The sequence below is a fragment of the Phalacrocorax carbo genome, chromosome 3, assembly GCF_963921805.1.
Source record: "Phalacrocorax carbo chromosome 3, bPhaCar2.1, whole genome shotgun sequence".
In the NCBI taxonomy this organism is placed as follows: Eukaryota; Metazoa; Chordata; class Aves; order Suliformes; family Phalacrocoracidae; genus Phalacrocorax; species Phalacrocorax carbo.
Window position 1 is genome coordinate 116,398,969 of NC_087515.1, and position 21,872 is coordinate 116,420,840.

General features: G+C 39.1%; 1 protein-coding gene across 10 annotated transcripts in view; it reads right to left on the minus strand.

Annotated features, from left to right (window-relative positions):
* Positions 1-21,872, minus strand: part of CYRIA (CYFIP related Rac1 interactor A) — a 61,098-nt gene that overhangs the window by 30,993 nt on the left and 8,233 nt on the right. For 4 of the 10 annotated variants that reach the window (XM_064448087.1, XM_064448088.1, XM_064448082.1 and 1 more), the window contains exons 2-3: positions 11,091-11,141; positions 9,184-9,327 (exon numbers count right to left, since the gene is read on the minus strand). The exons of 3 other annotated variants lie outside the window; for them this stretch is intronic. The gene's annotated coding sequence lies outside the window, so the exon portion shown is untranslated. Of the gene's footprint in view, positions 1-9,183; positions 9,332-11,090; positions 11,142-21,872 lie in introns of those variants that run through there. 3 more of the 10 variants (XM_064448078.1, XM_064448079.1, XM_064448084.1) reach the window with 2 other exon arrangements.

The following is a 21,872-nucleotide window of genomic DNA, read 5'->3' on the forward strand; positions in this document are numbered from 1 at the left end:
AAGTTGCTAAAGTCCAGAATTTTTCAAAGATAGCTCTCACGTTCAAGTGAAGAGACAAGGGGACCAAATATTGAACATGAACAGATTTTCTCCAAAACATTAGCCTAATCTGCAATTCTGCAGGATCTACAGAAAAGTATAAATTCCAGTAAAACTCCTCCTTTTTTCTTAATTAACTTTGTGACTGTTTTTTAATCCCTTCTGTTATTATTTTATTAATTCCTGTTCTTTCACATTAAACACTCAATTCATTAAAACATATAGGGGATTGGGTCCATGGCATTTTTCTGCCAAATAGCCTGCCTTGAAAATTGCATTTAGTTAATAAACAAGCACATTAGCCCTTTTCATGATGTAAGCATAGATTCTTAATTTTGCATTGTGCCTAATACTTGAAGAAGCACGTTCCCTAGTAGACCTATTTTCAAATAATGTGTTTTACTTACTGAGAATGCCAAACAAGCTTTTGTGCCCCAACATGAGCTGCTAAAAACCATTGCTACTGTTTTTGGTATATTAACAAGTCTGCTATTTGCCTAAGCTGACAAATAAGGAAGGAGTACTGTGGATGGTGCTGAATTAACACCATCCTTTTAATTAAAAACTAGATTTCTTGTAAGTGTAAATGAAAATTAAAATAACATACTGACCCTGACAGGCTCCACAGTAATTAGTTCAAATCACTACTGGAAGCTATTCCTAATATAGCAATGAAATTTGCACAATAACTTTTTATTAAGACGATAAAATTGATGCACAGTAGTGACTTTATATCGTATTCTACTTTGCTATAAAATCTATTTTTAGCTAATTGACAAATTTGGATGGCAATTAATCACAAGCCTATTTACGACACAGTTTGCTCCCTTCCTGTTACAAGATGCATAAGTCTAGAGAGGCCCATTATGCAAAGAGAACAAGAGCATTGTTCAACCATGCGAGCAAAGTCAAACCTATGCACAGAAGTGGACATTGTACAGCTGTTTTGACAACCCTACAACACTTTTGGGTGGATTTCCTGTGAAGGAGACACATAAAACTGGCAGGGCAGCCCACAGACGTGTGCTCAGCCGGCACCGTCAGGGCACGGGGGCACGTTCTGCTGCTGCACGGCTGCCTCCGCTGCGGGCGTTCGTCCCCCCAGCCTGGCACAGCACCTGCCCATCGCTGAACAGGTTTTGACGCAAAGCAGAGGAAAATTTATGCTCTAAATAAAAACTGGTTAAGTCATCTGAAATACTTATTACCTTTACAGCTACACAAAATGTGTCAACTAGATCTCATCATTAGTTCCTATACGCACCAAATCGTCAGTGCCAACTTACTCCTGCAGGAGACACACACTTCAGACTGAATTTTTGCAGGGACGACACCTCCAGTATGAGTGGATAAGTTTCTCCTTTATCCTTACTTTTCTAACTAAAGTCAAATTAATCTAGATAATAGTTTAATAACCACATTTCAGAACAAGTGACAATATTAAAAAAAATCATATTGCTTTCCTGTTGCTCTGAGTGAAACTCAGAATTTCCTTTAAAAGATACTGTGACTGTATCTAAAATTATGAAAACCATCATTTCTACTGTAACGTTAGACAGTGTATGGGACAGTGAAGTCCTGTGGCTGGCAAGCGTTCTTAGGAGGGCATCCCAGCCCACATGCTACAATCAGCCCCCCGCAGCAGTCCGGCTTTCTCCACGTGAACAGAAATACCATTTTATCTGCCCTTATTGAAGAAGTTTCTATTAACCTTATTTCTTTTGAAGTTAAGCAGCAGACTAAAAGTTGAAAAAGAAGAAATCTGGTTTTCCTTTTGTAGCCTCTGACTAAAACCCAGATACATGGGGTGAGATACACTAGCTTTAAAATGCCAATTATCTGCAATCAATAATGGAGGGAGGTAGTTACATTCAGTATTTTCTTATTGCCTTTGTTGAGTACTCCTGTTTGAAAGGCAAATAAAGCCTTTTAGAACTAGAAACTATAGGAAAGACACTATATTTAGGTTTAGAGCAAAATTTATTTTTACCTAAAGGGATCTAAGAGCCTTTTTTGTTTCATTTTTAGTTGTAACTAACTCCCCATTCACACTACAATAGAGGTGACATAAGTTAAATATAAAAGAAATACACCCTCATACAGGCATCATTCATTACTTTCTAACAAAAAGTCAAATTATAAACAACTGTTTAAATAGTTCGTTTAAAAATATTTTTAAAAACAGCCATGTATGTTGTTAAAAAAATAGTGTAAAAATTACACATGCACACACACAAATGTACATAATTATGTATATGTACACAGAGAGCTGCAACTCAGCATGTTTAAGCAAGAACTGAGACACAGTTGCTTGTTACAGGAAAAAAACGCAGATGAATCAAGATTAAAACTGTAACACAATAATAGAAATCAAGATTAAAATAATCATTTAAGTTAACTAAACTTTCTGTTTGCTGACTCGAAGCCATCTACTCTAGGTGTCTGGAGACACAGCAGTGGTACAACACCACAGCGTAGAGAGTTAGGGAGAGGAAGAACACCTGTGCGATTGCAGCACTAATAGGTCTTAAAACCTGGGTTTCTCTTAGCTCATGACTTCGATGATGCGAGTTCTCTGGAAGATGGGATGAAGCAGAAAAAAACCCCTTCAATTATTCCTAATTTCATGATAAACAAATCAAAGATAGAATTTTTCTGGGAAAAAAAGTGTTAATATTCATCATTAATAAAATCATTTTGTAATACAGCACTGAAACATGGCTGGAAATTGAATTATGTTTTCTTCCTCTCCTCTGAGCCAATCATTTTAGTCGTAGTTTATTCAACTGACTTAATAATGAAAACAGCATAACTGAAAACTTCAGAAAAGACAGAGAGATCAAGTTAAAAAATGCTCAGTGATTGAAGATTATCGGGGTTGATGGTAAGTAATGGCAATGTACTTAGGGGGAAAATAGTTCAAAGAATACAGTTTAAAGACTGAAAAGGAAAGTCCTAAACCAACACATGTTTCAACAGTGCAAAGAGCCTTATCAGTAATAGAAGCCATTAAATTGCAGAGGATAGTATCCTTTTATTATAGAACGATTTTAAAAATATACTGATATTAGAAAAAATATACATAAATACAGAATATAAATTGTATATATTAATATATTTTGGTCTCAGATAAAAAGTTTTAATATTTATATATTTAAACTTTCTATCAGATAGACTAAGTTATTAATACTGCCACCCAAACTACTTAGAAAAGTCTTTATGAAAAGTATATATTCAGGAAATAATGACAGTGGTGGAATAGACATTTGGCATCTATCTCACCTTTCTGATATCATTTGAAGAATTATTTGAAGTCTACATAAGTCCAACTAAAACAGGACCAGCCCAGTGCTACACTCCCCTTTTTTTGTATGCCCTCCACAATGTCATCCAAGAGAACGCACTAGCTACTTTCAGTCAGGTCCTCTTTAATTCAATTCTTGAAGAATCAGCTTGTTCTAGGTTCTAGTTCAGAGTTTTCCCACCCACCAATCTTCCAACTGTACACGCTAAAACCAAGCACTGCCTAAAACACAATTATCACCATGCTACCAATTACATTTCATTAACCTAAAGAACCAGTGCAAGAAGACCAGGACTGTTGTTCTATCTTTCCAATCAAATTAACTATGCAAATAAGATGATCCTTATTTTCACAGTAGTAGTTTAAAATTTTGTAATAAATGATTCCTACATTTTCATAGAATAACAGAATCATGGAATAACAACTTGGAAGGGACCTCAAAGATCATCTGGTCCAACCTTTCTTGGCAAAAGCACATAGTTTAATATGTATTTTAAGAAGCCTATTTTAATAGGCTTCATCCAGACACTGAACTGGCTTTCATAAACTTCCTAAAATGGTGTTGATATAAAAGGTTCTTTGAAAGCATGTTACAATCAGCATATTCTAACCAGGAGGAAAACTCCGATATAAATCAAGATAGCTCTCTGCTACCTGATTTGGTTTGAAAAAAGGCTGCAGTTAAGGCTGTTATCCACTAAGTGGCATCATCAACTCAAACACCTAAATTTGACAAAAAATAATCAGTACAGTCCATTTTACCTCCTACAAACAAATTGATGGAAAGCATTTTCCTTGGATGATTAATTTTATTCAAGTTTGTCAGAAATTTAGGCATCGTTCCAAACAGTCATATGTACTAATAAACCAGCATTACCAATTTACTTTTCACATCAAGACATCTGTATGTTTAACAGAATGGTCAGGTTAGAAATAAAAGCATCAATACAGACATCTTAAACCAAGCAACCAAAGTATCAGAGTAATATGAATTATATGAAGTATAATAAAGTATTTTAAAAGTAGCTGGCGTTTCAGAAGTACTGTACATCAACAATTCTTGTATTTCCTGTTGTGAAGTGTGAAAGCACCGAAAGTCACACCAGATGTTTACTTTACTTCATTTAAAACACTTCAAAAAAGGTAAATCTAATAGATTAGGTAAACTGATGCTATGTGATGCTAGAAGGCATTAAAAAAATTACAATAATTGGGAGAGTAAGAAAATAAGGTGTTTCACTGATTATTGAACAATTTGTTTCCAAAATGTTATTTAAGGATTAATGACTGTAAATATAGGTTTTTTGAGAAATGCTTACTGGAACAAAGCACTTAGGAATGGTATAAATACAAGAAAAATGTGTTAGAACAGAACTTTCATTTTAAAATAGTCCATTCCCATCTGTGGGTGTTCCCTCTGCTCCCACACTCCTATTGTTCGTCCCTGGTCTTTTATCACTGTCAATTTGTACTTACATAAACAGACACTGAAAATAAGGTGCAAATCAGTATTATTGTGTAGAAGAGTACAGGAAAATGAAATGAGCAACTACTTCTGTCTCTTTGCCTCTTCAAAGCATATATGTTAAGCTTGTAAAATGTCCTATACAAACACACAAAATTCTGAGCATACTTCAACGCTAGAAAGATCAAGACATTCCTTTTTTAAATTATTTTTTTCCCCTTGCTGGCCACAGAGGAACTGCATTAGGACATAGTCCTTTTTCCCTACATCCGCCAACAACAAACACTCGCTGCAAGTCAGCGACTCCTAAACCAAATTGTTTACAATTAACTCAAAAACCCATTAAAAAAATTGTTTCTTTGTTCCAGTTGGAAAGAGAGACAGCCAGATGTGTGGCTTGTTGATCTTGCTCTTTTCTGACCTCTGAGTGTAGGAAGAACTGCAGCTGAGGAAGGAAGTCAGGAAGTCGTTAATGAAGGTGAACACTGAAAAAAGTTTGCAATATTTTTCATGAAAGAAAAATATCTTTGAAAGAGTTTTTTATTTAAAAAAATAATACAAAGCCTTACTTTTTGCTATTGATGAAAAATTAAAGCCTTTTTTTCAGGAGAAGTCAATAGAGTCTGTATCTTTGGCTACTTCTGAAAAATTCTACCTTTAATTTCATGGACTTCATGAAGTTTCACTGCTGTAATTAGCAAATGCCTCATCATTAACACCTGCTGGGAAACCATCCTCCTCTGAGGATGCAAAATTGAGGAAAAGCATTTTGATTTTAGGCTCTGAGTCATAGTCTACCACTACAGACCAAAACCAGGCCAAAAGCTGAATTCCAGATTGAGAGTGCGCCCACTTCTTTGGAAAACACATCTGGCCAACACTGCAAGGCAACCAACTGCAGTTACCACAGTACCTTTCTTCACACTTCTCCCTGAAACATGTGTACGCATTATATCTGTAAAACACCTGGCAATGAATTAACTAGTGATCTGTGTTGAAAACTTCATTACACGGTACTCCTTGTGACGCCACAGAACGTGCCTGTACAAGATATTCTGTGACCATAAAAAAGAACAATCTCTCAAAGACTGCAGGGTAACAGGCCCAAAACACCATCATCTTGTTTCTGAACTTTTAATTATTTTCTAAACAGTGTCTAAAGTGCATTCTGTATATCTATGACCACACTGCTCCTCATTTTATCATGGTAACTGAAAAGTTAGTAAAAGTTACCAAACATGAGGACACATTTGCATGTGAAGTACAAATTGACTCCAGAGATACAGCTTTAGATATTAATTCTAGCACCTAAGCATCAATCCAGATTCCTTATGCAGTTAACAAAGCTTCCCTAAATGTAGGACAGGCATCCAACTCAATTGTCAGAATTAGGTTAAACGTTTGATGTTGCTCTCCCTGCATTGCTATCTTCATCTTAACAGCTCACACTAGTTCTGGTGGAAAATGATGCCTAATTCTAGTCAACAGGCTGCTATTTTAAGAGCATACTTACCATCTGAAAACCTGAATATCACCATCAATCTTTCAGCTTACGTTTACTATCATATTTTTTAATTAAGAAATTTCCCTATGTATTCTTAGAAAACAGAAAATTGAAAATGAAAACTAGTTTATTCTCTTCCCACCTCACATTCTCCTGCCCGCTAAGGTCATTAAAAAAACAACATTAATAGAACACCATACAAATGCATATGTACACACAAAACCATTTCTGCAAACGGTTATGCAAATATTGAATCTGATAAGAAAATTCAAATTCTGGAGAATTAAAACAATATTTCATGCCATACAGTCCAAGACAGTTGTAAGGATACTGATAACTTTAGAAATGGGCTAAGAGATTCAAACTTTCTCTTTGCACTAAGAGAAACGAAAAACCGTATCATGTAAGACTCAGCACAGCTCAAACAGATCACAGCTATGAGCACAAATAATTGCTTCTGCTGTATTAGTATTTACAAATTATTGGCTTGCCACTGTCATATTAAGACTTACTTTTCAGAACTTTTTATTTTAGAAAAAAATATTTTAGATGCTTCTACAGGCCATATTTTGTCATAGTCTTCTGAAAGAGTCAATCTTTAAGGTCATTAAAGGCATGTTTAAGGGCTTCATTTTGAAAAAATACTTTTTCTTCATATCTGTAAAAGGTCTGTAATAGCAAACAGAACTTCAAAAATACATCAGGTAAAAAAAATTACTAAAGGAAAATTCCTACCAGTTGTAGTTCCTAATAGTTTATTATTTCCTACCAATGAAATAAAAGCAGTGAACTACACTGTAGTAATAGTAACTTTCTATGGACTAAATTTAAAAGAACCCATAATTTAGCAAATCCCTTTTCCTCATTTCACACTCCTTGTTTCTCATTTGTTTCTTCTGACATGTGAGAGTGTTCGTCTCCATGCCCACCATTTTTCCTTTTATTCTTCCTTTGCACTCTAGTTGTCCTGTCTCTAAGATTTCCCTTCAGCTCATCTCAGTCCCCCCACTAGCTTGGATAAGCCCATCCAGAGCACTCATTTTTGAGACCCTCTCCAGCTCAGATCATCCTCCATTGGAAAAGTAGAATGGGCCCTAAATTTTATTTGAAATGCTATCTTTATAATATTTAATAGGTATGTCATATACATAATTCCTATTTTAAATTCCATATGACTATGACAAAAACAGAAGGCTGGAAGGCCTTTTAAAGGAGGAAAAAGTATAAAAATACACAAAGCAGCTTCACTGGTGAAGTATACAGTCCTTACAACTCTCACATCAGTAGTTTACAAGGGAGAGAATAATCTCCTACACCGCAGAAGTTGTCAAAGCTATGATTATAGCCTTTAACCTTAATAAGTGTCTCCTTCCACCCCTCACATCCACCTCCTCCCTTGGACCTGGGTTTGTTCGCCCATCCAGTGGAACGAAACAGGAATACTGCTGTCTTTCAACTACGCCAGTTCCATGTTCACTAGACTTTTTTGTGGCCTTAAATCATTGTATCTCTACACCTTCCAAACTCCTCTGTAGGTGGCTTTATTTCTTTTGAACAAACATCCACATGATTAGCAAGCACCACTACTTCTATAGACTGCCACCGAGATGCCTGGGTTCACTTGGGTACTGCAAACCTGCTTCGATAGAAAGCCAGTCAGCTGCTGCTGTGTTGGGCTTGTTTTTACCTGCAACAAATTGAAGTTTTTGTGGTCATTTGCCCACAGCATTGTTTGTTGGATGCCTTTCATGGCAGCTGAATTAATGATAGCATTCGCTGTTACTCACATAGGGTTAGCTTAAAGAGTCCTCTCCATACCCGATGGCTTCCATCTCTCCGAGAAACCGTCGGATGGAAGCTACCATCTCACACAGCCTAACTTCCCACAACAAAGTCAGATTTTACTCCCCTTCAGATTTGAAGTGTTACATGCTGCAACCGCCCAGCTCAAATGTCACGTCTCCTTCACATTTCCCAGCAGTCCAGAAATGGCTGGAAAAGAGCAGCGTGTTTGGGTCAGAACCACTAGAAATGTCTGTGACTTGTAGCCTCAGAGCTGTGGCACAATGCTGACCACAACTGGGCCGCATGTGAATCATGACATGGAGATCTCCCTTCTGTTCTTTATAATCTATGCGGTAAACACGAGTGGCCAAATTGGCACGACCTCTGGTATTTCACTATGAAGAAAGTGGTAATCTTCAGTGACAGATACTCTTGTAATTACATCTACGGATCAGAGTCTTCCAGCTCTTCTCTATCACCCTCTGCTTCCTCCTTGGATATTGAAGTCTCTGGCTGGTCACAACCCTTTCATAGTCTTCCTCATGTATCAAACCTTTCCTTCATGCAGAGAGAATTGAGATGTTTAAAGCCAATACAACATTTTTTTTGCTGCAAGTACTGGCACTGATTTCCTTGTGTCAACACCAGTAGTTGTTCTGAGTCCACAGTGATCTGATGCAGAGGTCTAAACTGACAGAAAATTAATCCTCCGAGAAGCCTTTGTAATCCTGTAGATTTTCAGCAGCAAATTCCCTAAAGCAGCATATCCCAGATGAGTACAAGTGTTGATGCAACAGAAGGGGCAGACAGAACTGAAGTACCATGTCGAATGGCAACAAGCTAATAAAAAAACTGCATACTTCATCATAAAATTAAACCCCATACGTAGATAGACCATGCAGAGTTGCTGATGCGGTTTGTCTCCAGGAATACGAACATTTAGGACAACTGGATTGTTACAATTTAATAATCTCAGATAACATTGGACATAAACATTCTGTATAAAGTGAAGTCCAGTATATTCCAGCTTTCTCACAATTCATATACAAAAGAAAAAGGGTACTTAAACACTTGGTTATGTCTTACCTAGAAATACAGTGGTTCCAATTCACATTCAAAAATCCAGAAAGGTGGTGCTGAACATTCAACGTACGTCCGTCACGAAAAACATTCAAGATTACACTTGGGATCACTGTGCTTTTCCCTCTCTCAATTTTCAGGTGAAACTTTCTAGCTTAAAAGGAAATATACCAGATTATATCTGTGGAATGCTGAAATTATTCTTTTAAAAGTAAAATTTGGAACTTCTAAAAACTTTTAAAGTAATACCACTCAAAAATGCTGCTGGGTTGAAATGCTCAGCTACTTAAACTGAGTTTTTATCCCATATAATTCTGCAAAACAGATTCAATTTAATTTGGATTTTATAATGAGCTGTTACCAAGACTGGTACAGCCCAATGAAAATAATATTCACTGGTACTCTTCTTAATTATATTAAGAATTAAAGAAACAATAACGAAATCATGAAAATGTGAACCCATTTCCAAAATATTTGGCAATTTATTGTAATGGCTATGTTTATTTAAAACAATATTTACATTGAAAAAGGTCTTGTAGAAGCAGTTTTAAGATCAGAAATGAATCATCCAATCTTTTGAAACTACCAAAATAAAGAATGTAATCGTTTCATTCTGCAGGTGTTGGGGGGAGGCTGGAAGAAAAACAAGGGGACCAGGTCCTTTATAAGGATTTTTAGGGACAGCTATTCTTAAGGTATGGCTTTTATGTCACTTTTTCAACTCTCTAAATAAAAGAACCTACAGCAACACAAGTTTGTTCCCAGACAAAGGTGAAGTCAACTTAAGGAAAAGAAATCCACTACAGAAAATCTTGGAAGTGAACTTCCTTTCCAACCATAACCTGAACAATGCTAATATAACTCCACAAACGTTTCTTTCCAAATATTCTGGTTCACTATCCTCACAACTACAGAAAAGCACAGGTCAAGTCATCAGGTCCATAAATCAGCTGAATTAAGTTTTGGCTTTGAAAAATGCATGGCTGTGTTTCTGCAGCTATATTTATAAAGATATGACTGAAGACTAGTTCTAATCTAACAATGGATTTTTATTAATTTAATTTCAAAATAATAAGAGTGCTTTATTGCTGCCTAAAGAGGAATTATGGTTTGAAACTCGGGGGTGGTGCAATGCAGCTTTTTTTTTTTCCTCTAAAAATATGTTCCTTAGTGCAAATTATAACCATTCATTATAAAAGTAGATTAAATTAAATCAGAAAGTAACACTATTTTTTCAAGTAGGGCACCCACATAGGGAACTAATTAGGAATAGTTCCTCTGTGTAAACAAACCTTTGTACCAATTAGTAGCTGGTCAAGTCAGGGAACTCCCTTTCTCTAGGGGAAAAAAGTCTATTTTCAGCATTGGTTTATTTTGCTGCTGGCTGGAAATTCTCCCCAGTTCTGTAGCAGCAGAGGGTGTTTAGAACTTATATTTCAGAGAGTTTGATGGGAACCTCATCAAGATTTGTAGAGGGGGACAAAAAAAAAAAAAAAGGCAGTGTAAGGCCTAAAAAAAAAAACCCAAACAAAAAAAACCACCACCCAAACCAAACACAGGACTTCAAAAGGGATGAGAACAAATCCTGCTCTCTGCGTAGGCCAGTTCGGTCCCAAGGGTTTACATAGACCAGAACAATAACAGTGAAGTGATTCAAAACAAACAGTGGAGTAAATGAAAAAAGTACATGGGAAGAAGAATTCTCAGTTGTTGTTCTATAATAAGACATACAAACAAATAAAAACCTCAAGGCAAGAATATTATGCCTAGATAGGATTCTGAGAGTGCCAGTTAAGTCCAACAGTTAAACTACATAACGGGATGCTATTCAACAGAGGCTGAGCCTTTATCATTTATGTGCTAGACAGATGTTCTGTGCAAGACAAAGTACCGGAGTTGACTCTGACTCTTACCTTGTTGAAGATAATCCAGAGCTTTCCTGATAATTAGACAGAGGCTGCAATCTGTGGATTTTAGAATTTGTTTAAAGGAATTGTTATTAATGAAACAGTATTAATTACTAAGTAAAAATCACAAAAGTTACTTAAATGTTTTCAAAACACAGTAGTTTCCCCACCCCCTCCCTTTTTAAAGGAAAAACACAATCAGTACTGCTGCAGGGCATCTTCTACTGCGCATTACGCCCAGAGCAAAAGGTCAATTAATCCCATAGCAGAATGCATCAGGACAGTGAACTACTGTTACTGTGTTTAGGACACTTGGTTAACTCTGGAGGGTGATACAGCTTACATGGGAAAGAAGCTGGGAAGGAGGCGTCAGGGAACGTGCAAAGCAGGAACACTGGGACAGGGAAAGGACTGGAAGCACCTCACAGAACCCAGAAAACCACCATTTCCTACGGAGCAGTGATGTAGTAAGAGGCAACTTCTGACCCTCCAGCCCTACTGAGCTGCAGAAACCAGCTCTGGATACCATTGTTTTCTACAGCATTTACTGGTTGAAGAAACATGAAAACGTGATCTCTTCCCTCCTGACCCAACAAAAAAAATGCCAAGTCTGAAGGACTTAGGAACCCCAGCACTAATTAAACAAGCATCCATGAGAAAGTTTCGAAGGGGCATCCCACTTATCGGGCCACATTAACTCCCAAGCTACCAAGTGTTTAGGTATTTTTCCAAACTTCATGTAATTAAGGTTAACTGGAAAGAGTGGTTAAGCAACAATGTAGCAAGATTCAAGTTAAACAGAAACTAAAGCAGATTTACTACCAGGAATGAGAAAAAGTGAAGGTGGTAGAACAGAATGGATGAAAATTATGAGAAAGGATTAAGAGGTGGGAAGGAGACTGGGAAGAACAGAAATGTAAACAGTGCAGGTGAAGAAAGAGAACCGTGAAATCTGGATTATAGTCAGAAATAAAAAAGGTGGAATTTAGCTTTCAAAGGGCAAGTCTAGGAGACACTATACTGACATAACATCAACTGGCTTTGAAGGAATGTCACGACATGAAAAAAAGACCTGAAATCAGTTTGTGAAAGGGGAGGAAAGTATTTGTTAGCTAAACAACTTAAATCAATTAATCAATTAAAAAGTCTCATACCAAAGCAGGTACCTGCAGAATTATATTTATAGGAGACATGATTTGATCAATTTATTTGATACACTCCAGGAGTTCATCAATGTAAAAAGATCAGAAGTTTTTAGTCACTGAAGCCACAGGCAACAGTTTAATTAAATTCACGACCCACTATCATAAGAAAGAAAACAGAAGTAAAAAGATCTTAGTAAGGGAAAAGGTGTTAAATTTCTGCTTTTTTCTAGAAGTATTAAATGGAAATATGACTACATAGATCATAATGTGAGAGTGAAGAACTACTACATTCCTTTTAAATGCACAGGACATGTCTCACCAAATTCTACAGAAGTATTCAAAGAGAAACATTTCTTCAGGAAAATTAATTAATTATAGAACAAGACTTTTAGGTTTAATTATGGTAAAAGATTGCCGGAAACCTTTAAACCAATTGCAAGTGGGACAGAAAAAAATCCAGGCTAAAACTCTGTGGAATAAAAATAAAAGAATGCTGTAAGAAATGAAACAGCATTTAAGTTGTAAAGTAGATGCAAGAACAGAAAATAAATATAATTTGACAGAAAGTTTAGAATTTGTATATTGCAAAACAAGACAACTAGATTATTTTTAAAAATTGTATGTTCATCAATTTTGAGATCTAATATAGACCAAAAGAAAGATAAATGAGAATTTTCTTGAATGTCAGCCTCACTTCCCTCCCCAGAAAGGCAATGGAGCAGTTCATCCTGGAGGTCATCTCCAGGCATGTAGAGGACAAGAATGTTATCAGAAACAGTTAACATGGATTCACCAAAGGAAGATCATGCTTGACCAACATGATAGCCTTCTATGATGATGTGACTGGCTCAGTCAATGAAGGGAGAGCGGTGGATGTTGTTTACCTTGACTTCAGTAAGGCATTCGACCATGTCTCCCATAGCATTTTCACAGGCAAGCTAAGGAAGTGTGGGTTGGATGAATGGACAGTGAGGTGGAGAGATAACAGGCTGAACAGCAGCACTCAGAGGGTCGCAATCAACGGAGCAGGGAGGCCTGTCACTAGTGGTGTTCCCCAGGGGTCTGTGCTGGGTCCTGCCCTGTTCAACATAGTCATCAATGACATGGATGATGGGACAGAGTGTAACCTCAGCAAGTTCACTGATGACACCAAGCTGGGAGGAGTGGCTGATACACCGGAAGGCTGTGCTGCCGTCCAGCGAGACCTGGACAGGCTGGAGAGCTGGGCCGAGGAGAACCTCATGAAATTCAACAAGAGCAAGTGCAAGGTCCTGCACCTGGTGAGGAACAACCCCATGCACCAGTACAGGCTGGGGGCTGAACTACAGGAAAGCAGCTCCGCTGAGAAGGACCTGGGAGTGCTGGTGGACAACAAGCTGACCATGAGCCAGCAACATGCCCTTGTGGCCAAGAAGGCCAAGGATATCCTGGGATGCATGAAAAGGACTGTGGCCAGCAGATCAAGAGAGGTTATCCTCCCTCTCTACTCTGCCCTAGTGAGGCCACATTTAGAGTACTGTGTCCAGTTTTGGGCCCCCAGTTTAAGAAAGATGTGGAACTGCTTGAGCAAGTCTAGCAGAGAGCTACGAAGATGATCAAGGGATTGGAGCATCTCCCTTATGAGGAAAGGCTGAGAGACTTGGGTTTGTTTAGCCTGGAGAAGAGAAGACTGAGGGGGCAATTTCATCAGTACTTATAAATATCTAAAGGGAGGGTGTCAGGAATGTGGGACTGGACTCTTTTCAGTAGTACCCAATGACAGGACAAGGGCCAATGGGCACAAACTGGAACACGGGAAGGTCCACCTCAATGTGAGACAAAACTTCTTTCCTGTGCAGGTGCCAGAGCAGGGGCACAGGCTGCCCAGGGGGGCTGTGGGGTCCCTTCCCTGGAGACATTCAAACCCCGCCTGGACGTGTTCCTGTGCCCCCTGCTCTGGGTGTGCCTGCTCAAGCAGGGGGTTTGGACAAGAGGTCCTTTCCAAGTCCTACCATTCTGTGATTCTGTGAATTACATTTATAATTTCCATATTTTTATGTTAAACTTGTTTGTTCTGTTACGTAAGTTGCCTTATTTGGAGAAAATTAACAGGGCTGCCAACAATAAGATCTCATGTAGAGATGAAAAACATACAAAAAGTTTACAGACTGTGGCGGGGAAACAGACTATAACACATTTACTTTGGAAATCCAAACACATTTTTATATAAAAACCCCTAAATTTTGGGAACAACAACAAAAAAAAAAACAACCCAGCAACTATTAAGGAGTATCTCCTGTTCAGTTGAATCATGAAATTACAAAAACTCTGCAACTTACACAGAATAGCTGTACTAAGCACAACTTCAGTAGTAGCTAGCACTGAATGAGATTTTTAACAAAACAGACATTATATTCTGGAAGTTTGCTTTTTAACCTTTTTAAAAAATTTACCCTGGATATCAAATTTCTTTCAGTCTAAAACAGAAACAAACTAAAACAATCTCAAATGGGATATAAAAATTGCATCAGTCCAATTTGTAGACTTTATATGACAAAGGTGTATGAAGTAGGCATTAGAAAAGGACTGCAAACAGATGCCAGGAAACACTTCTTGTTCAGCAAGCAACTACTGCATGGAACAGCCTGCAAGGCAAGTTCACTGAGGCAAGATGTTCGGACTGAGAGAGATGCCAATGAATGGGAAAGCAAGGGCCATGGGAGAGAAAGAAGATAGACTACTCTGACTGGAAGAGCTTCATATTTCCAGTTTCAGGTCTTTAAACCAGAATATTCCTTTAGAAGTGGAGATAAACAGTCCAAGATTGATATCAGAGTCTTCCATAGGAAAGCCGGGGGGAATCAAGAGGGACAATGCTTTAATATGTTTATAAAATAACTAAATATCAAGATACTTCTTACAACACACTCACCTAAACATGGGGTGAAGAAACAGGTTTATGAGCAACCATTTTTCTCCCGGGGAGAATTTGTGAGTTGAGAAGAAAGGAAAGTCATCATTTCTTAAACACCAGCACGTTAAAACTGGACAGAAACAAAGGGACAAGCTGGAAACCTCAGCAAAAACCTCAATGCTGCTTTAAGGCAAGGATGTCAACAAGGAGGCAAATCATCACATATTAATGCAGAAGAGAAAATTATCTTTTACTGTTTTAGTAACACCATGTAAGTAGTTTATCCCTAGTTAAAATGCATTTATACAATGAGATACAGAAGTCAGGTCAGTAGCCTCAGTGTAGCAGTCTGGGGAACCTGCTGGGAGTAAAGCTTATTATCCTCTCAGGGGTTTGAGCAGTTGTAGTCCACAACCAATTTGACTTGAGGCAAAACACAGCTGCTACTTTGAAAGTTTCTTGCTGTGTAAGAAATAATTAAGGCTGTATGATCAGTATTCAACAAAGCATATATAGTAAAGATGCAAAATTATTTCTACTTGCAAATAAGGAGTTAAGTGAAGTTGCATTACAGAAACAGAAGAGTTAAATAAGAAGTTTGCGTCAGGGCCAGACTCTGATTCCTAACTATGCAACTGCAGTATTATTTCACGTTTGAGAAGTCCTTTACTTAAAAAGTAGTAAGTACATGTTCCAAAACAAAGTTACACATTTGTATTTTGATTTAAGATACAGAAAAAGAGAGGAGCAACAGAAAACACTTATGAATGTACAGACTGAAAAACCACAGCCTCATTAAAGCTTTTACTACAAAGCTGGTACTATTTAAATATTATGCAGAAAGATGCAAGACACATTGATGGTAACACAGGTAATTCAGGGCAGTGCATCCTTAGAGCATCCTGACCCAAGTTTTGATCCTCTCCCCACGCAATCCTCAAACCACAAATTGCGCCAGGAATTCCCAGCCTGGGAATGGCACTTGGCCCATCACTTGTCCACATGGAGACCGGTAGCTCAGTTTCTGATTGCTGGACCACTTCCAGGTGGAAGGATATGTGGCCAATTCACCAGGCAGCCTACACCATCCCAACAGCTAATTCCTCGTCTCCTATAGAAGAGGGGTTGTGAGGCAGAGGGAAACACTCCACGGACTAGAGTCAACCCGTAAGTTGTCTGCTGGACCAGACTCTATTGAGTCATTAGGACGCTAATAGCTTTACACTGCTTTTAAAAAAATCCAACCAACCAAACAAAAAACCCCCCAAAAACCTAAACACCCCCACACCTTACAATTTTTGCTAAATATAAGCTAGACGTGCTCCTCCTTGAAGGAGGCACTCAATTAGAAAAAGGGTGAAACATCTGCTTGAGACAGGAATTCCCCAGGGAAAACCTAAAGATCATGCCAAGTCAGGTTTGCACTAGCAGGTTGCTACTGCTCCTTTAGTTAACAGAAGGCAAAGCTTAGGACAGGGATAAATTTTACAGTACTGCCAGGATATACATCCTCACATTAAGAACACTGTAGATGCCATCTGCCTACATTTAATTTATTCATTTTGATTTAAAATACCAGACCCTAATTCTTCATAAATACTTTTTTTAAAATAGCACTTTCAAAATGGCTAATTACACCTGTGTATTCCCTGGGTCTTTTCTTATAAAAATACGATGACACTCAAGTATTCTATGATTTTAAGTTGCCCTGGATTATTTTTCTATCTTTCTAGACACAGCTTCTCACTTTCAGGTTTGATAGAATTTTTTCTCCTGCCTTTCTAAGCACACAAATACTATCCTGCCATTGCCTTCCCAAAGAAGCTGCTGAATCCTAGCTTCCTGGAAAGCAGAATCTGTGACCACATATATGTCAGAAAATAAAATAGACCAGGGCACACAGCCACGCTCTGGGCTTGGAACCAGAGAGCATGGTACAGCTCGTGGCTGTACAACTACAATCCTATCCCTCTAAAACAGCCTGGCCAGATCCAAACAGCCTTTTGGAAATGGTCCACCATCTCTCCTAACCCCAGGACTATGCTTAGGCGTTATCTGGGAGACTGTTAGTTGGCACAGGACAAAACTGTGTCACAAACAGTACCAAAAATGTAACAGTGCAGCCACATGCCATATCCATTCCTTATTTAGTTACTACTGTGAACATGTGATTATAGTACCCAGTTGCTTCTGGAGAATATAATTTTTAGAAGTTAATTACATAAGTAGCCAATGCATTTCAGAATTAGCAGGTCACCTTTTCCAGGCATTGTTGCTTCTTGCTTTAATATCAAATCCTCACCTACGTGGTTGTTGCTTTCAGTTCACAAGAACAGAACCAAATAACAATGTAACAGTTGAACATTTGTGTTTCCACATGTGTTATATGCAGCACACAGGAAAATTTGCCCTCTCTAGGTTTTGGACTTTTTCAGTGTGTTCCGACAGACTGAAGACAAGCATCTGACTTCTTCATTTCAGCAAGCCTGGACTGCTGCCACCAGAATATTGGTCCTGACTGTCAGCTGGTATAAAGCAGGCATAGCTCCACTGACAGCATCCCAATGTAGAGCAGCTGAGATTCTGCTTCTCTAAACTTTACCCACACCGGGGTGGTAGGCAAGGAAGAAATTCATTTTACAATAGCAGCATTTCAGGAACAAATCTGTTTGTTTGGGTTTTTTTCAGTAATGCACAAACTTTTGTATGTCTTCATAAATTTGTGTCTTTAGGTCAGAAATTCCAACTTTAAAAATTTCATGCAAACCTGAATCAAAAGCATTTACCCTATTTTGCACAAAAAGAAACACAAGCAACAAGTCTTTGTGAACACAACAGAGGCCTATAAAAATTCTTCAAAGGAAAACACAACTACCCTGGTGCAAACTCAGATGTAAATATTATACTTAGCAAGAATCACTGTGTTTAAAACCTTATATAGATACAAGCAATTATGCAGTTTCACAGGACACCAAAAAATTACACTGACAGTACAAAAACATACACACCTTTCACAACTGCTTACCTACAGATTATCTCACTACGTGCTTCTCCATTCCCAACTCTGCTTACCTTGAAATAGGTAATGGTATTGTATATTGGGTTTGTGAGGCAAGGTTTTGGTAGCAGGGGGTCTACAGGGGTGGCTTCCATGAGAAGCTTCTAGAAGCTTCTCCCATGTCTGACAGAGCCAATGTCAGCCAGCTCCAACATAGATCCGCTGCTGGCCAAGGCTGAGTCCGTCAGTGATGGTGGTAGCGCCTCTGGGATAACATATCTGAAGTGGGGAAAAACCCTGCACAACCACAGCTAAGAGAGGAATGAGAAAATGTGAGAGAAACAACCCTGCAGACACCAAGGTCAGTGAAGAAGGAGGGGGAGGAGATTCTCCAGGCACCAGAGCAGAGATCCCCCTGCAGCCCATGGTAAAGACCATGGTGAGGCAGGCTGTGCCCCTGCAACCCATGGAGGGTAACGTTGCGGCAGATATCCACCTGCAGTCCATGGAGGGCCCCACACCAGAGCAGGTGGATGCCCAAAGGAAGCTGTGACCCCATGGGAAGCCCACACTGGAGCAGGTTTTGCTGGCAGGACCTGTGACTCCACAAGGGACCCACGCGGGAGCAGCTTGTGTCTGAAGGACTGCACCCTGTGAGGGACCTACACTGGAGCAGTTAAAGAACTGTAGCCCATGGGAAGGACTCATGTTGGAGAAGTTCATGAAGGACTGTCTCCTGTGGGAGGGATCCCACGCTGGAGCAGGGGAAGAGTGTGAGGAGGCCTCCCCCAAGGAGGAAGGAACAGCAGAGAGAGCGTGTGGTGAACTGACCACAACCCCCATTCCACATCCCCCTGCGCTGCTCGGGAGGAGGAGGTAGAGAAAATCGTGATTGAAGTTAAGCCCAGGAAGAAGGGAGGGGTGGGGGGAAGGCGTTTTAAGCTTTGTTCTTATTTCTCATTATCCTACTCTCATTTGATTGGTAATAAATTAAACTCATTTCCCCAAGTCAAGTCTGTTTTGCCCATGACAGTAATTGGTGAATGATCTTTCCCCGTCCTTATCTTGACCTATGAGCCTTTCATTATATTTTCTCTCCCTGCCCAGCTGAGGAGAGGAGTGACAGGGCAGCTTTGGTGGGTACCTGGTGTCCAGCCACAGTCAACCCACCACAGTACTGACAAAGCTGCTTATTATTCTGTAAAGCCTTGACAAACTATTTATTAACTCTTGGAGTATTAGCTGCCAGTCTGGTCCAGTGAGTCCACCTAATAGTCCACAAAGTAACCATCTGCTCCAACCTAATAGTCCTAGATGATGAACTCCCACACCCTGATTTACCTGGGAAAACTTTAATTGTTGTGCCCTGAACTACAGGTACAATTTCTATCTTTCAAGAAGATGAAAAGATGATACATCTACCCCCACAGTGACATCAACACTCAACTAAAGACTGTCGCTCCAATGAACCAGAAAACTTACTATCAGATCTTTCAAGAAAAACATCCAAAAACCTACAACACAACAAAAACCCTCCCACGTAAGTGAAGTAACAAATTTATTAAATCTCAGCGATGATAACACTGCTGGCACGAGACAGGCATCTGTTTCTCACAGATGCTGGCCTACATCCTAGTTCTGATGTAGAAAAAAAAATTAATAAACCACCTTGAAAAAAAAAGAAAGAAAATGTGACTTTGGATCCAGAATTAGTATGGTCCTTTTACTCTGTTACCAGGATACCCACAGTGACACGAGAAAAGGATGGCGCTAGGAAATGATTGCTCATGACCAATATCTTAATTTTCTCCAGCTCCCTTTGGATTCCTCGAAAAAATGCTTCATTTCATGAGAAAGTAAACATTTAGGTTGAAGATCTCCACTTTTCACAGCTGGCAAAGAAAAAAAGTCTGGTTTCCACAGGTAGATCCATTCTGCTGTGATTTCTGAAACATCTTGTACCGGACTGAGCAAGAAGAGAGAGAGCTCATTTACATGCTTCCATGTCAAAGCTTTTCACAGCATCACTAAGTAAAGGGAACATACAAGGCTAACTAAACCCAAGCTGATCAACAGTATGAATCATCGACTCAGAGGTGGCTTTGAAAGTACATGGAGGACATCAGCAGGCAGCACGGTTGAAGCTGACAGTTCGAGACTGCCCTGGTGCTGGCGGCACACTCCGATGCTGAAACAAGAACCCATCAAATAGGACTTGGCAACTCACAGCAGAGGCTGGGTGGAACTTATTTAGAGCTGTTAATTGCCTTCACTCTATGGAGAAAATGTGACCCTCATCAGTGGGAGGGCTATGCTTTTTGTCAGAGTACGTGAAAGGAAGCCAGGCAACTCTTCCTTTACTGTACACTGAAAGTTACCACAAGACTGCAGAGCAAGTGTGTTCGAGGACTTCTCCAGTCAGGGAAAGGCAGCAAGGTGTCCAGATTTGATTTCTGGGCAAGTCTTCAGAGAATCACCTGAACAATCTCTTTTCTGGAAAACTGGAGATGAAACTTTCCAACAGCGCATAATTAACCAATAAACTGAAGCATGCCTACCTACAGTCACTGGCACAAGATGGGAGAATACCACACACAGTCCTCCTTCAACTACCAGCAGGAAAGAGGCTGCAGGTTTGGCAGACAGCCTAATCCCCGAGAGCTGGGATTTTTATCTTCTTTCCAAACCCATTTATATCCAACTTCCCTTCAGAATCTCTTATCCATACAGAAAAGAAAAAGTTATTAGAAGAATGAAGTGTTTTACTTCAATGTCAGTTGAAGGATATACTATCACAGACTCTGCTAGGAATATCACGTTAAACACAGAAGGCAGAATGTCTCGTACCATGTACAATAGACAAAGCTACCTGAATAACCTCCCCCCCCCGATCCTCATCTTGTGATTCTCTCTAAAGCAAGTCATATGGCAGCACTTTTCTCCTTTTATGGGCAAAAAGAAAGGAGAAAGGAAGTCAGCACCCCGAGCGGGACTGCATTGCCACATGAATCAAGCAGCTCAGAGCTGTACTACTACTCGCACATCCCTACCTTAGTGCATTAAGAATACATACCCTGAGAGAGGGATACCATGAATCAACTGCCATTTACTTAATGCATATATAATTACATGTCACCAAGTGTTTCACACTGAACTCGCCACTAGAGAATGTATTAAAAACTGAAGGATAGAGGGCATGTAATATATTTGCATTTGTTTATCTACCACCTCCTTTTTTTGTGTAAATATTCTGTTGATCGTATGAGAACCTCTTCTTTTGGAAACAGCTGTAGCGATAGTATGACTCAGAGCAGCAATTAAAATTATAGTACTTTCTGCTGCATGTATTTCCATCCGCATCCCACACCACCCTGGTGCCCACCACCCACACCCAGCTCAGTCCACCTTGCTTTTGTTCAGCAGCTCCACAGGATGGAAAGTTACTGATGATCTGACTTAACAAATTTGACTTTTTTAAAAGAGCTGTGGAAATTTCATTAGCTCAACACTAGGGAAAGGTAAATGACATACAGAATTTCCCATGTATCAGGCAGAAAAGGAATAAAAGCCCTGTTACTCTTATATCAACAGAAAAACAAATTACTGTTTCTGCCTCAATAGCCAATATTAGAGTTCAAAGCCTAAATCACGACAACTCCTACCCATAAATAGCTAAAGAATTGAGACATTACAAGGAAACCCATCTCCTCTCCATGCACAGGTGATGGGAGCAAGGATTTTTAAGAACTCCC